We start from the raw sequence: 14,207 nt of genomic DNA on the forward strand, positions 1-14,207 counted from the left end.
CTTTGATAAGGTTCCACAAAGTAGGCTGTTGGAGAAAATGCAGAGACATGGAATGGAGGGTGATTTAGCAGTTTGCATTAGAAACTGGCTTTCTGAAAGAAGGCAGCAAGTGGTGGATGACGGAAAATATTCAGCCTTGAGTCCACCACGAGGTGCACCACGAGGATCTGTTTTGGGATCACTGTTGTTTGTCATTTTTATAAATGACTTGGGTGCAGGCATAGATGGATGAGTTAGTAAGTTTGCAAATAATACTAAAGTTGGTGGAACGGTGAACAGTGTGGAAGAATGTTGCAGATTGCAGGGGGACTTGGAAAAACTGCAGAATTGGGCTAAGAGGTGGCAAATGGAGTTCAATGCAGATAAATGTGAGGTGATGCACTTTGGTATGAATAAAAGGAAGGCAGAATACTGGGTCAATGGAAAGATTCTTGGTATTGTGGATGTGCAGAGGGATCTTGGTGTCCATGTACATAGATCCCTGAAAGTTGCCACCCAGGTTGATAGTGCTGTTAAGACGGCATACGGTGTGTTAGGTTTTATTGGTAGAGGGATTAAGTTCTGGAGCCATAATGACCTGTTGCAACTATACAAAACACTAGTGCGGCCGCACCTGGAATATTTTGTATAGTTCTGGTCACCCCATTACAGGAAGGATGTGGAAGCATTGGAAAAGGTGCAGAGGAGATTTACCAGGATGTTCACTGGTCTGGAGGGAAGGTCCTAAGAGGAAAGGCTGAGAGACTTGGTTATGTTCTCATTGGAGAGAAGAAGGTTAAGAGGGGACTTGATAGAGACATCCAAGATTATCAGAGGATTATGTAGGGTAGACAGTGGAAGTCTTTTTCCTAGGATGATGATATCAGCTTATACAAGGGAGCACAGCTACAAACTGAGGGTGATAGATTTAAGACAGATGTCAGAGGAAGGCTCTTTTCCCTGCCTGCCAATGTAGTTAACTCAGCCACATTAGGGACACTTAAACAGTCCTTGGATAAGCACATGGATGATGAAGGGATAAGTATTGGGGATGGGCTTAGATTAGTTCACAGTTTGGGGCAACATCGAGGGCCAAAGGGCCTGTTCTGCGTTGTGTTGTTCCATGTTCTATGTTCTTTTCTCTTTGTTATGAATTTCTGCATCACACGTTACTGATTGAAAAGAGACTTTTAAGAGAGACTTTTTTTCAAGCAGTTGACATGCTAGTAATTGACTGTTCTCCACTCAACTGTTCAATTTGCCCCTGATCTTATACCCCAGAGTATCAGATTGTGTCATTGGCTTTTAACATTGTCAATATACTCAATTCAAACTTGATTAGAAATTGGTATTTTTTCAGGGCAAATTTTAAACTGATTGGCTGAATTCAAATTTGTTTTTGTCTCCAGGGAACAAACTACTCAAGTTGTTCAACCCAGTGTTACATACATTGTTGTCTTATTGAGAACACTTGGTGCTGTGTCCAGTAGTCCTGCTGCTTTTAACTCTCTTAAAAGGTTCTAGTTGTAGGTTTGCTTGCTGAGCTGGAAGGTTCATTTTCAGATGTTTCGTCACCATACTAGGTAACATTTTCAGTGAACGTCCGGACAAAACACTGCTGATGATTCCTGCTTTCTATTTATATGTTTGAGTTTCTTTGAGTTGGTGTCATCATTTCCTGTGGCAATGTCATTTCTTACAGTCATGTCATTTCCTGTTCCTGGGTCCATTACGTGCTTGACACCTTTGTCATCACTAAACAAAACAAATGAAAGGAAACCTTCAAAACCATCAATAATACCCTTTCTGGCATAAAATTCACTAAAGAGGAGGAAAACAACAACAAATTACCATTCCTTGATGTCACAGTAGAGCAAATAGCCAATGGGGAACTTCAAACCAGCATCTACAAGAAAACAACACATGGACCAAATATTGAACTACAGAAGCAATCGTCCCAAATCCACAAACGAAGCTGCATCAGAACATTTCTTCAATGAGCCACCACACACTGCAGCACAGTGGAACTATGCAGAGCAGAGGAAAATCACCTATACCGTGCATTCAAAAAGAATGGGTATCCAATGAACACAGTCCGCCAATTTCTCAGCAACAAAACCAAACAAGCAGATGAAACACATTCAGAAACCCTAGCCACTCCCCCCTACATCAAAGATATCTCAGAAAGGACTACCAGACTATGCAGACCCCTTGGCATCATGGTAGCCCACAACCCCACCAACATACTAAAACAGCAGCTAATGAACTTGAAAGACCATATACAGACAATAAGCAAAACTAATATCATTTACAAAATACCATGCAAAAACTGTAACAAACACTACACTGGACAAACAGGCAGAAAACTAGCCACCAGGATTGATGAACATCAACTTGCCACAAAACGACATGACCCTCTCTCACTAGTATCCTTACATACAGATAAGGAAGGACACCACTTTGACTGGGACAACACATCCATCCTAGGACAAGCCAAACAGAGACACGGACAAGAATTCCAAAAGCATGGCATTCCAACCGGAACACTATCAACAAAGACATTGTCTTGGACACCATTTACTACCCCCTGAAATGACATCACCACAGGAAATAACATCACCAACCCAAAGGAACCCAAACATATAAATAGAAAGCAGGAATCATCAGCAGTGCTTCATCCGGAGGTTCACTGAAGATGTTACCTAGTATGATGACATAACATCTGAAAATGAACCTTCCAGCTCAGCAAGGAAACTTACATCCAGAACCTTAATCTGAGCGACAAATCTTCTCAAAACTCGCTCTCTGAAAAGGTACACCCACATCTTCAGAAAACTATATCTATACCTTGGAACATTAAGTGGCCAGTCCTGTCCAACCCCTTGCCTTACCTGTTAGGCCTCTTGCAGTTTAATAAATAAATAATAAGAAATAAATGCAGTTTAATTTCTCAGTCCTACCCCGTTTTCTGCTTTGTTCCTGCCAGTCCTGACTGTTTGACTTGCTCTCCTTCCCAACTGTACCAGTCTCAGAATGATTTCTTTCCTCACTATCTCTCTCCTAGTTTAAAGTCTTCCTGAGCAGCTGTAGCAAATCTCCCCTTCTAGTTCAGTGCAATCCATCCTTCTTATACAGGTCACACCTACCCCAGAGGAGATTCCAATGATCCAAAAATGTAAACCCTTCTCCCCTACACCAGCTCCTTAGCCAAATATTCATCTATCCTCCTATTCCTACCCTCACTAGCTCGTATCACCAGGAGTAATCCAGATATTACTACCAACAAAGAATTATTTTTAAATTCCGACCCAACTTTCTGTATTTTCCCTTCAGAGTCTCATCTTTTTTCACTCCTATGTTGTTGGTTCCAATGTTGCATCGACCTCCTGCTGGTCCCTCTCCCCTTTGAGAATATTCTGCAGTCCCTCAGAGATATCTCTCGGGGGTCAACATGTCATTCTGATTTCTCACTGTTGACTGCAGAAATGTCTGTCTGTGCCTCTAACTAGAGAGTCCCCATCAGAGTCTATCACTTGGAACATGACATACCCCTCATTACATTAGAGCCAGTCTCGGTACCAGAAACTTTGCTGTTTGTGCCACATTCCCCTGAGGCTCCATCACCCCCTACATTTTCCAAAACAGCATACTTGTTTTAGATAGCACAACCTATCTCCCTGTACTACCTTTCGTCTGCTTGACTGTATCTGTGGTTTATCTCCTTTCCTGTAACTGTCATCCATCACACTCGCTAGCTTCTATAAATTCCTCATTTCCTCTAACTGACGCTCCAACCGATCCATGCAATCTGATAGCATTCGCAACCAAACACACTTCTTGCAGACATAATCATCAGTAACATGGGAATTCTCCTAATCTCCTACATCTGACAGGAAGACCACATCACTCCACTAAAGGCAATCTTTGCACCTTAACAATCTAATGACCCAGAAAATAGCACTGTCTTACTGCTCTAAAAACACTGCTCCAGGCTAACTTAGTACTTATGTTTTATATTTGCAAAGTTTAATCAAGAAACAGATCTCAGTAAATAATCAAAAAAGGAACCCACTCTACTCACTATTGTAGATTTACAAAAGAAGCGGTAAGGTTATACTTTAAAAGGCACTTAGTTGCTTCCTTGCGGTGGGCTCTTCCACATAAGTTTCTCCATGGTCAACTGTGAATTTCCCGGTTTATTTATTTTTCTTAGATGAATTCCGATGTCAAGAGATACTTGAAGTCAAACAGCAGAACAGTCAGCTATGCAGATTCACTGCATAGATCAGGTTTAGATCAGAGTGATGCTGGAAAAGCACAGCAGGTCAGGCAGCATCCAAGGAGCAGGAAAAAAAAATCAAGAATAGGAGTAGATTTGCCTAGTCCTGTTGAAGGGCTTTTGCCCAAAACGTCAATATTCCTGCTCCTCAGATGCTGCCTGATCTGCTGTGCTTTTCCAGCACCACACTGATCTAAAATCTGGCTTCCAGCATCTGCAGTCCTCACGTTTGCCTAGATTCACTGCTGGGTCAATCAGCAGTGCAGCTTTATTTGTCCATTTGATTCACTTCCCATGTGGTCACTACCTTTTTCTCTCTCTCTTCCTCCTTTACAAAGTGCCATTGTTTTGATCATTTTTCCTCCAAAGTTCCAAAACAATGCAACAGTTTATAAAACAGTAATTACAGTTCCTAGAATTCGAGGAAGTAAGCTCCATCACTGAAAATGCCTCAAACAAGAAAAAGCTCTTCCAGCCACAACTTTTTCCTGTCCTCTATCTTGGATTACCCAGAATCCTCACCCCCCAACTCTGCCTGGTTCCTCTCTGCTGGTGGAGTCCTAGTCTACAAGAGTGACTACCTCCTTGTACACATCATCCATGATACTTTCATCTTTATAGATGTTCCAGTGTGTCCCCAGCTATCGTTCCACCTCTAACACTGGAGAAATGTCCTGCGTTTGTCCTCAAATGGAGCAGGAAGAGGCCTTTCACTCTTCTTCCATCCCTTACCCTTTTAGATTAATCCCACAAATTGCCCTTAAAATCAAATAATATTAATTACTTTTGAGTCCTTCTCTGGACATCTGCACTATTACACTTTATAGACTTTAAACATAAAATAAGGCCATTATAAACTAAGTGATTAAAGGAGTAAAGATACTCAGCAAGCTTACTCATTAATCAGCTGCTTCCTCTTGGTCGACATCACTTTTTGACATTCTTTCCGAACTGCTTCACCATGATGCATTTAAAGATGGCGTGGTTACCAGGGATGCTGGCAAACACAGCTTTTTAAAAATTCAAACTCTGTTATACCAAACTAGGAGGGGGAAGAGACAAATTTATTCACCTCTCCAGTCTTGGTCACTAGTGTTGTGTCGTCATAGTCTTACCAGACCATAGGGCTGCTCTCTGATTAGAGAGAGACAAGTGATGGTGATTTAACCTGTGGGCCACCATACCTCAGTTGAAGGGAGAGGTTGAGAAGGAAAGTCCCTCATGGTAACCTCAGGCAGTGATAGGAATTGAATCTACATTGTTGGAAATCCCAAAGTTACTGCCCTCCTCGGTATTCTCTGTCCAGGATTGCTTTGTTACATGGGATGGTCTCCTACTTCTGTCCCTGGAGAAGAGGACCTCCCACCTTGCTAGCTGGACTGGAGATGAACATGCAGGGAATGGACACTGAACCCTGGTGCCACCCAGAATCTCCTATGTGCCATGCTAAGAGATGCGCTGTACTTTAGGTCTTTGCTATGCTTCACTTGTTGACCCTTTGGTCTCCTCTCATTGGCAGGCCTAACGAGCTGATTGGATGACTTGAAAAGGGAAGGTTAGTTGCAAGTTTATAGGAGGTCCAAGGCAGTAGGATAGGGCCTGCTGAAGTTGGCGCTAACATACCCCATCATGTTGACTGATGATGTAGCTGTTGCTTCAATATCTACTTAACTGGCAAGTTGATGCAAGGTTCCAGTGAGACTGGGAATTGCAGCAGCAGTCCTACCATCTTCCAGTTCAGTCTTGTGAGCATTGTGACCATTAAGCTGTTCCACGCTCTGATGCCAGGTCTGCTGAGTTTCTATGATATTTTCTGTTTCTGTTTTAGATTTCCAGCAATCGTGTGTATTTTGCTTTTGTGCTCAAATACTCACATTAAGCTTTGTTTGTTAATTCTATTAAAGATCCAAATGGCCTTCTTCATGCTTAAGACAAGAACAACCTGTCCTTTCCTATCCTTACATTTAGAAACTCTACAGTGTGAAAAGAGAGCATTCGGTCCATCAAGTCTGCAACGTACATCCACCGAGCATCCACCCTGTCTCCATGTTTCGCCATTCTACTATGGCTAACCTACCTGGCCTACACATCCCTAAATACTACAGGACAATTTAGCATGGCCAATCCATCCAATCTGCACAATATTGGCTTGTAGGAGAAATTATAACAAATCTAACCCAGATTCCTGGTATGTGAGGCAGCAGTGCTAACCACTGAGCCTCCTGAATATTTTTTTCAAAAATACTTAATTTCAGACACAAAAAAATCAGTAAGTTGTAATTCTGTCTGAAACATAAATGGAAATGTAAAATAAATGGATTTTGAAGAATGTTGCGACTGGATTTAGGGTAAGCTATGGTCACCCATGTAGCTGCAGTCATATACTTACACTTCCAGGCTGTGATATCTCCATTTTTGCCCAATGTCTGTCCTGTAAAACCTGTAATTCATCGTCATGCAGTAAGAACTGTGCTGACAAAGCAGGGTTCACCGTACAGCTGCAGAAACACCAAGCACATGTGAGCCATTACTCCAAGCTCCATCCAAATGCTCCTTGATTATTGGATAGAAGTTTGGATGTTCCATTTCTTCCTTAGTTGAAAGCCTCTGCTGATGATCATAATGAAGAAATTTGTCCAACAAATTTAAGGCCTCCAGGCTGACCAGATGCCAGTTCTCATGATGAATGAATTGCTCCCAGCACTTTCCAGAATGTTGGCCCACAGTATGGTTAAATTGAGGATCCAGTTTAATGTGATATTTCTTGAGGGAGTCAAACAATTCATCTATTCCTAAAACCTTGGAAATATTGTTATGACATGGGATAAACCCTCCTGCTTAATTAAAAACCAGCAACACAGAAAAGATTTATCTGTAAAAATTCGAGAGGCTAAGAACTATTTAAAGTAAAAATTAAACAACTTTATTTCTTAAAAGTATAACAGAGAATAATTAACTTACAACCAGTTACACCTCCTTTCTCTGACCTATCCATAATACTCGTCCGATAAAAGTCCCAATTAAGATTTACAGGAAAATTCAAATTTTAAAACCAGCCAGCGGTCGAATCTTTTCCTTATCTTCGAAGGTAGATTGGCTTTCCAGGTCAGTGTTGTGGGTTTTCTCTGTGCAAACTCCTTCCCTAGACAGATACCTGTCAGAGTTTTGACTAGCTGTCTACAGCTGTTGGTCTGGTGGCAGTTCTCTTTCAAACTGTTCAATTTTCCCCGATCTTATACCCCAAAGCATTGGATTGTGTCATTGGATTTTAAGATTGTCAATATACTCAATTCAAACTTGATTGGAATTTGGTATTCTTCAGGGTATAATTTAAACTGATTGGCTTAATTCAAATCTGTTTTGTCATTTCCAGGCAACAAGCTACCCCAGTAGCTGGAGTACATGTTACAATGTGCCTTATTGGGAACACTTGGTGCTGTCACTGTTAGCTTTTAATCTCAAAGGTATAGTACACCCACATCTTCATAATTATGATCAGCTTTTTCATATTGTTATCATGTCCACAGAAGAAAGTTTCCTTATGGAATATTAGGCTGGCCAACATACAGTGCAAACACCACATGTCCAAGCTCTAACCATACATCTAGTCATCAAATAGTGGCTCAAGACCTTGGACATACCTGGAGATCATTTTAACATGTACTCCTGTTCAGCAGTAAAACTCAGTCAGCCTCCAGTCAATCAAGCTTCCTCTGGGCATGGTCAATCATCACATTACATAGTTTCACATTCTTATGCATGATGCCCATACAATGTCCTTGAATATATCATACAGGTAGAATCATATGTCATAACCCATCAAAATCTGATCCAGTTGCTTGATATCCATGTTATCAAGGTATTCGTAAACAAGAGCTGGAGTTCTGGGTACAGGGTCCTTTACCACATCTAGCAGCTTGATGATGTTAGGGCCCCCACAGATGTTTTCTAATATTTTGATTTCCCATTTTATTTTCTTCATTTTAACAGGTTTCAGTTTTTTGACTATTGTTTTTTTTCATATTTTGTTCTGTTAATAGTCTTGAATGCTTGGCTGTACATCCCACATCCAAGTTTACACACCAATGGGATAATCATCCTGGTTACTGAGGAAGTTTTAAATGGCCAAGCTCAATTTTTCCACCACTCAACACAGTTGACCACACTGTTCTCCTACAATCATCTTTTGTCCATCATCCAGTGTTTACCTCCTTTCCTAACCTCCTAATTGTAGTCGGAGAAAAACTGCAGTGGCCTCTATTCTGCTCTTGCCTTGTTATGCCTTAGAGTTTCCCAAGGATTCATTCTTGGCCTCTTTCTATTTCTCATCTACAATCCACCAAATGGATCAGAAAATACATTAGGTTCCACATGAGAACTCTCATGCCTACCTCATTATATTCTCCTTGGACACCCTAACCGGTCTCAGAGCTTCCACATTGTTTACACACTAAATTTTACGAAGACTAAAGCCAACATTGTTGATCTCACCACAAACTCCTTTTACTGGTCGATGTCTGAAACAGAGTGAGGCATTTGCAACTTCAGTGCTGTGTTTGATCCCTGTTCTGTGACTGAGATGGTACATTCCCAGCTGAACAGCATCAAATTAACTCTGTTCTTTCCTCCGCTCACCTGTTGTTGAAACACTCCCTGTGCCTTTGTTACATTGAGGCTTTGATTATTTCAGTGTTACACTAGCTAACTTTCCATTCTAGATATGCTTGCGTTTGTCTAAAACCGCAATTATACACAAACTCATTCCAGGCTCCAAGACAAAAATAGAAGCTGCTGGAATAGCTTAGCAGGTCTGTGGAGAGAAATCAAAGTTAACCTTTCAGATGGAGCAATCCTTCCTCAGAACAACGCAGAAACCAACACTTTTGTAGCTGCCATCAGTTCTGAGGAAGGGTCACTTGACCTGAAATGTTAACTGACTTCTCTCCACAGATGCTACCAGGCTTGCTGAGCTTTTCCAGCAATTTCTATTTTTGGCTCTGATTTACAGCACGTGCAGGTCTTTCAGTTTTAATTCTAAATTCTACTAATCTCGCACATCTGTAACCGTTGCTGCCTCCCAAGTTGCTAATACCCTCAGTTTTAAATTCTCATTTTCATATCCTTCCATGGTTTCAACCCTCCCCTATCATTTGAACCTGTCTAGCCCTCTATGCAGATCTCAGTGTTCCTCCATATCTGGTCTCTTGCACATCCCCAATTTTATTTGCTGCACTATCGGTGGCTATGGTTTAAGCAACTTGGCCTAAGCGCTAAAATTCCCTCTGTAAATCATTCCATCTTTTTACTGGTCTCGCCTACTTTAAGATGCTCCTATGAAAAAAAATCTACTTCTTTGACCAATATTTTGACCTTGGTTTCTCTTTTCAAAAATGTGAAAGGCTTGGTTTGTCGACATCAGCTGTGCTCATATATTGGGGAGGTTTCCCTCTATTAAATGCACTGTATAAGGATAAGATGAAAACACTGCCGGAAGTGACTTTGCTATCATTGTACAATATAGCATCAGGATAACTGAAATAGGTTCTCAATGTAGCCGTCAATTAAATAGTGATATGTTCATTTATCCATTTTATTAAAAATTCTGCCATTTACAACTAACTTAAACTGCGTTGACAGTTGAAAGGAAATCCCTGAAAATAACTTCATATTTTTGCTGCACATTTTATGCAGTGACAAAATTGGACTGAGCATTTAAGAATCATTTGTGATTGGAGGATTCACCAATATAATGTTTTGTTGCTGAACAAAGTATAATTATGTATGCATGTCATTTCATTATCAGTATCAACATATAAAATAGCAATAGCCCCTTTGTTACGTCAAGAAATTGGAGCCATGTTAGAATGTTGTTTTATGAATAAAATGGAAAAGGGCCCTCTAGTGGAGCATCTCTAGAATTTAAACAGCTAATTGATGAATGAGCAATCACAAAGAGATGGAAACAGGGTTTTGAATAAATATTCGCTTGGCTTCAGGTTCTGTAGTTGAGAATAAATGTTTAATATTCAAATAATCATATATGCAGCTTATTTTGCTGTTGGAAATGGCTAAGCAAAGGTATTCTTGTAAAATTAGAGCTTATCCATTTTGAAATGAATTTTGGAAGCTGATTTTCAGACAAAGGTTAATTGAAGCCTAGAAATCTCTTCCTTCCAATGGCTGTTCAATTGATTTTTTTTATCAGCATGTGATCACTTGGTCTTTTCTCGGTTAGAGTGTTGAGGAACATAGAGACAGGTAAATAGAGTTAAGGTACAGGTCGACCAAGATCTAAATAAATTGCCAAACTTTCTTATTGATCCACTCATGTCTTCATTACGGACAATGAATTTTAACCCATAGGCTTTAACTGAGAATTGTCCTTTTATAGCTTTTTACTCACAACATCCAACGTTACCCCCTAATGCCTCCTCTCCATGAGCCCATGTCACTTCTGAAGATACAGAGATTGCCACATAATGTCGCCCAGTAACATGCATAGATAATAAGAAACAAGAGTTCCCTGCAGTGGATCCCAATTTAGGCCAATCACAGCATCATCTCCCACCCATACTTTACCCAGCACCCAGGTAACATACCATTCTGATATCGCAAACTCTGTATGGAATGACACAGGTAATAAATGACACAGAATCCTTCACCCAGCTTCACATGTTAACTCCAAGTGTTTTTGAATTATTAGTGTGTTGACAGATTTCATTGTCGTTGAGAAATACTTGGCTGAAGAAATGCACCAAGTTAGATTATCATTGCGACTTGTGCATTATTAATTGACAGACGGCCGTGTAAATTTTAAACATTCTCCCTGTGTTTGAGTGGGTTTTCTCCAGATGCTCCGGTTTCCTCCCACAGTCCAAAAATGTGCAGGTTAGGTGAATTGACCATGCTAAATTGCCCGTAGTGTAGGGGAATGGGTCTGGGTGGGTGCACTTTGGTGGGTCGGCGTGGACTTGTTGGGCCGAAGGGCCTGTTTCCACACTAAGTAGTCCAATCTAAAAAAATGCAGTGAAATAAGCGTGAAGACTGGCATGGCAATTGTGTTTAAAAAAAAGTGTTCTTGTTTTAGTTTTAGGTGTAAAGACATTACATTCTTTATCAGAGTTTAACAGTGATTAAATGTAGAATCTTAAAAGAGCAATAAATTTCTAACTATCTTATCATTCCTGGGTTCAATTTGATGTTTGTAGCACATGTTTATTCCAGTTTTGGGTGACTGTCTGTGTGGAGTTTGCACATTCTCCTATTGTCTGCATGGATTTCCATCTGGTGCTCCGATTTCGTCCCACAATCCAAAGATATACAGGGTAAATTGGCCATGCTAAAATTTCCCATGGTGTTCAGGGATGTGTAGGATAGGTGGATTAGTCAGGGGTAAATGTAGAGTAGTGGGAGAATGAGTCTGGGTGGGTTACTCTTCAGGGTGTGGACTTGTTGTGCTAAATGGCTTTTGTCCATGCTGTAGGGATTCTAAATAAAAGTAGACAGTTCAAACCCTGTGGCTCTTCCTCTGAATTTGGCTAAGACTGAGAATGAAAACTCCATTTTCTCACAATTTAGGGGCATAAGAAGGCAGGACATTTTGTATCTCTATGTTGATCGAACATATCAATGCCCTTCATTATCCCCAAACCTTTTCACCATTAATAAATCAAGAATTTATCAAACCGTAAGTTTAAATATACTCAAAGACTGAGTTTCCACAGCCATCTGTGATACATAATTCCAAAGATCAATCAACTCGAGTGTGAAATATTTCCCTTCATCTGTGTAAAAATGGCTTCTCCCTTATTTTGAAATTGTGCCCCTGGTTCTAGTCTCCCCAACAACAGGAAACATCTGACCACCAGCATTTTGCAGTTTTCAAAGAGATCACCTCTCATTCTTTGAAATTCTAGAGAATTTGGCCCCAATTTGCCAAATATCTGTATTTGGACAGTCCTGCCATCCTTGGAACAGTATGGTGAACCTTTGTTGCATTCCCTCTATGGTAATAATATCGTTCCTGAGGTAAGGAGTCCAAAACTACACACAGTATTCCAGGTGCAGTCTAAGCAAGCTTCTACCTACTTGAAGCAGGACCTCACTCGTCCTGTAGTCAAAACCTCTTGCAACATAAGCTAACTTCCATTAAGCTTTTTTGAAGAAACCTACATGGTAGCCTTCAGTGACTTATTAACAAGGACACCCAATGTCTCACCAATTAAAACAGACATCTGTTTCTCCTACCAAAGTGGATAACCTCAGATTTTTCCATTTTATATTCTATCTGCCATGTTCTAGAATCATTGAGTCATAGAGGTCTATAGCACAGAAAAGAGAGACCCTTCACCCATCAAGTCTATGCTGACTATTTTAATCCCATTTCCCAGTACTTGACTCATAGCCTTGAGTGCCGTTACATCACAAGCGTACATCTAAATATTTTTACTAATTATGAAGGTTTCTGCCTCCACCACCCTCACAGGCAGTGAGTTCCAGATTGCTGCCACCCTCGGAGTGAAAAAGGTTTGCCTTACATCTCCTCTAAACCACCTGCTCCTTCCCTAAAATCTGTGCGGCTCAGTTATTGATTCCTCCACCAAGGGGAAACGTACCTTCCTATCCAGCCAATTATTCCTTTCCAAATTTCGTACCACACAATTATCTAGCCCCTTCTGCTCCAAAGAAAACAACCCCAGTCTATCCAATCTCTCCTCATAATAAACTCTCCAGCTCAGGCAACATCTGGTAGATCTCCACTGCACCTTCTCCAGTGCAATCTCATGCCTCCTATTTGCTGATTTCAGAACTATTGCCTCATCACTATGCATGGCTAAATCCTCCAGAAAACATGTTAAATCTTCCTCACAACACACATTGCTGCTTAACTTTCATCTGCAAATTAAGAAATATTACATTTGGACCTACCTCCAAATCATTGGCATATGTTGTGCACAGCTCAGGCCCAAATACTGATCCTTGTGGTATCCAATGAGTCACAATCTGCCAACATGAGAATGGCTAACAGAAGGGAGGAATAAATGAGCCAATCATTAATCCATGTCAGTAGATTGCCACCTACACCTTATGCTTTAATTTTGTTAACCAACCTCCTGTGGGAACCTTATCAAAAGCATTCTGAAAATCCAAATACAATGTTGGAGCTGATGGATGGAGTGTATGTAACATCCTCAAAAACACCAACTAGTTTGGCAAACACGGTTTTCCACGAAGAAATCAAAGCTGACTATCCTCAATCAGATTATTTGTATTCAATTGTCCATTGGTGTCCTCCATGATAGATTCCAGTATTTTCACTACTTTTGATGCAAGACTGATGGGTCTGTACTTTCCTGGTTTTTCTCTTGCACCTTTCTTAACTAGTCATGTGAAGCATGCAATACACATTTGCTGGAATCATTCTAGAATCCACTCATATGGAATTTTGGAAGGTCTTTACCAAAGCACCAACTATCTATAACCATTTACTTCACTACTCTTGGATGTGAACTCTTGGGTACCAGGATCTCATCCACTTTCAGCCCCATTATTTTCTTCAGTGCAACTTTCTGACCTACTAATTTTCTTCAACTCCTCACTTTCGCTGGTCACTTGGATTTCTCATTCACAGAGAATTCTTGCATTCTCATCAGTTAAAAAAAACCAGAAAGTAATCATTTAACTCTCTGCCACTTGTTTATTCCCAATTCTGAATTCTGCCATCTCTGCTTTTAATGGACCCAAATTAATCTTAGGCAAATTTTCCTTTTTATCTACGCATTGAAGCTTTTACAGTCCATATTTATGTCTTTTGTTACATTGCATTTGTGTTTTATTCCTCTTTTGCTTATCAGTTTCTTGATCCTCCTTTGGTCTTTCGACAAACGTCATAATCCTCAGATTTATTACTATTTCTAACCACTTTATAAGATTAAAAGACAAGGCTTAT

At 40.4% G+C, this 14,207-nt stretch overlaps 1 pseudogene; it reads right to left on the reverse strand.

Annotated features, from left to right (window-relative positions):
• Window positions 1-6,745: 6,745 nt before the first annotated feature.
• On the reverse strand, window positions 6,746-14,149 carry LOC140465105 (casein kinase II subunit alpha'-like; annotated as a pseudogene).
• Between the last annotated feature and the right edge of the window lie 58 nt (window positions 14,150-14,207).

This window comes from Chiloscyllium punctatum, chromosome 41 (assembly GCF_047496795.1).
Source record: "Chiloscyllium punctatum isolate Juve2018m chromosome 41, sChiPun1.3, whole genome shotgun sequence".
Lineage (NCBI taxonomy): Eukaryota > Metazoa > Chordata > Chondrichthyes > Orectolobiformes > Hemiscylliidae > Chiloscyllium > Chiloscyllium punctatum.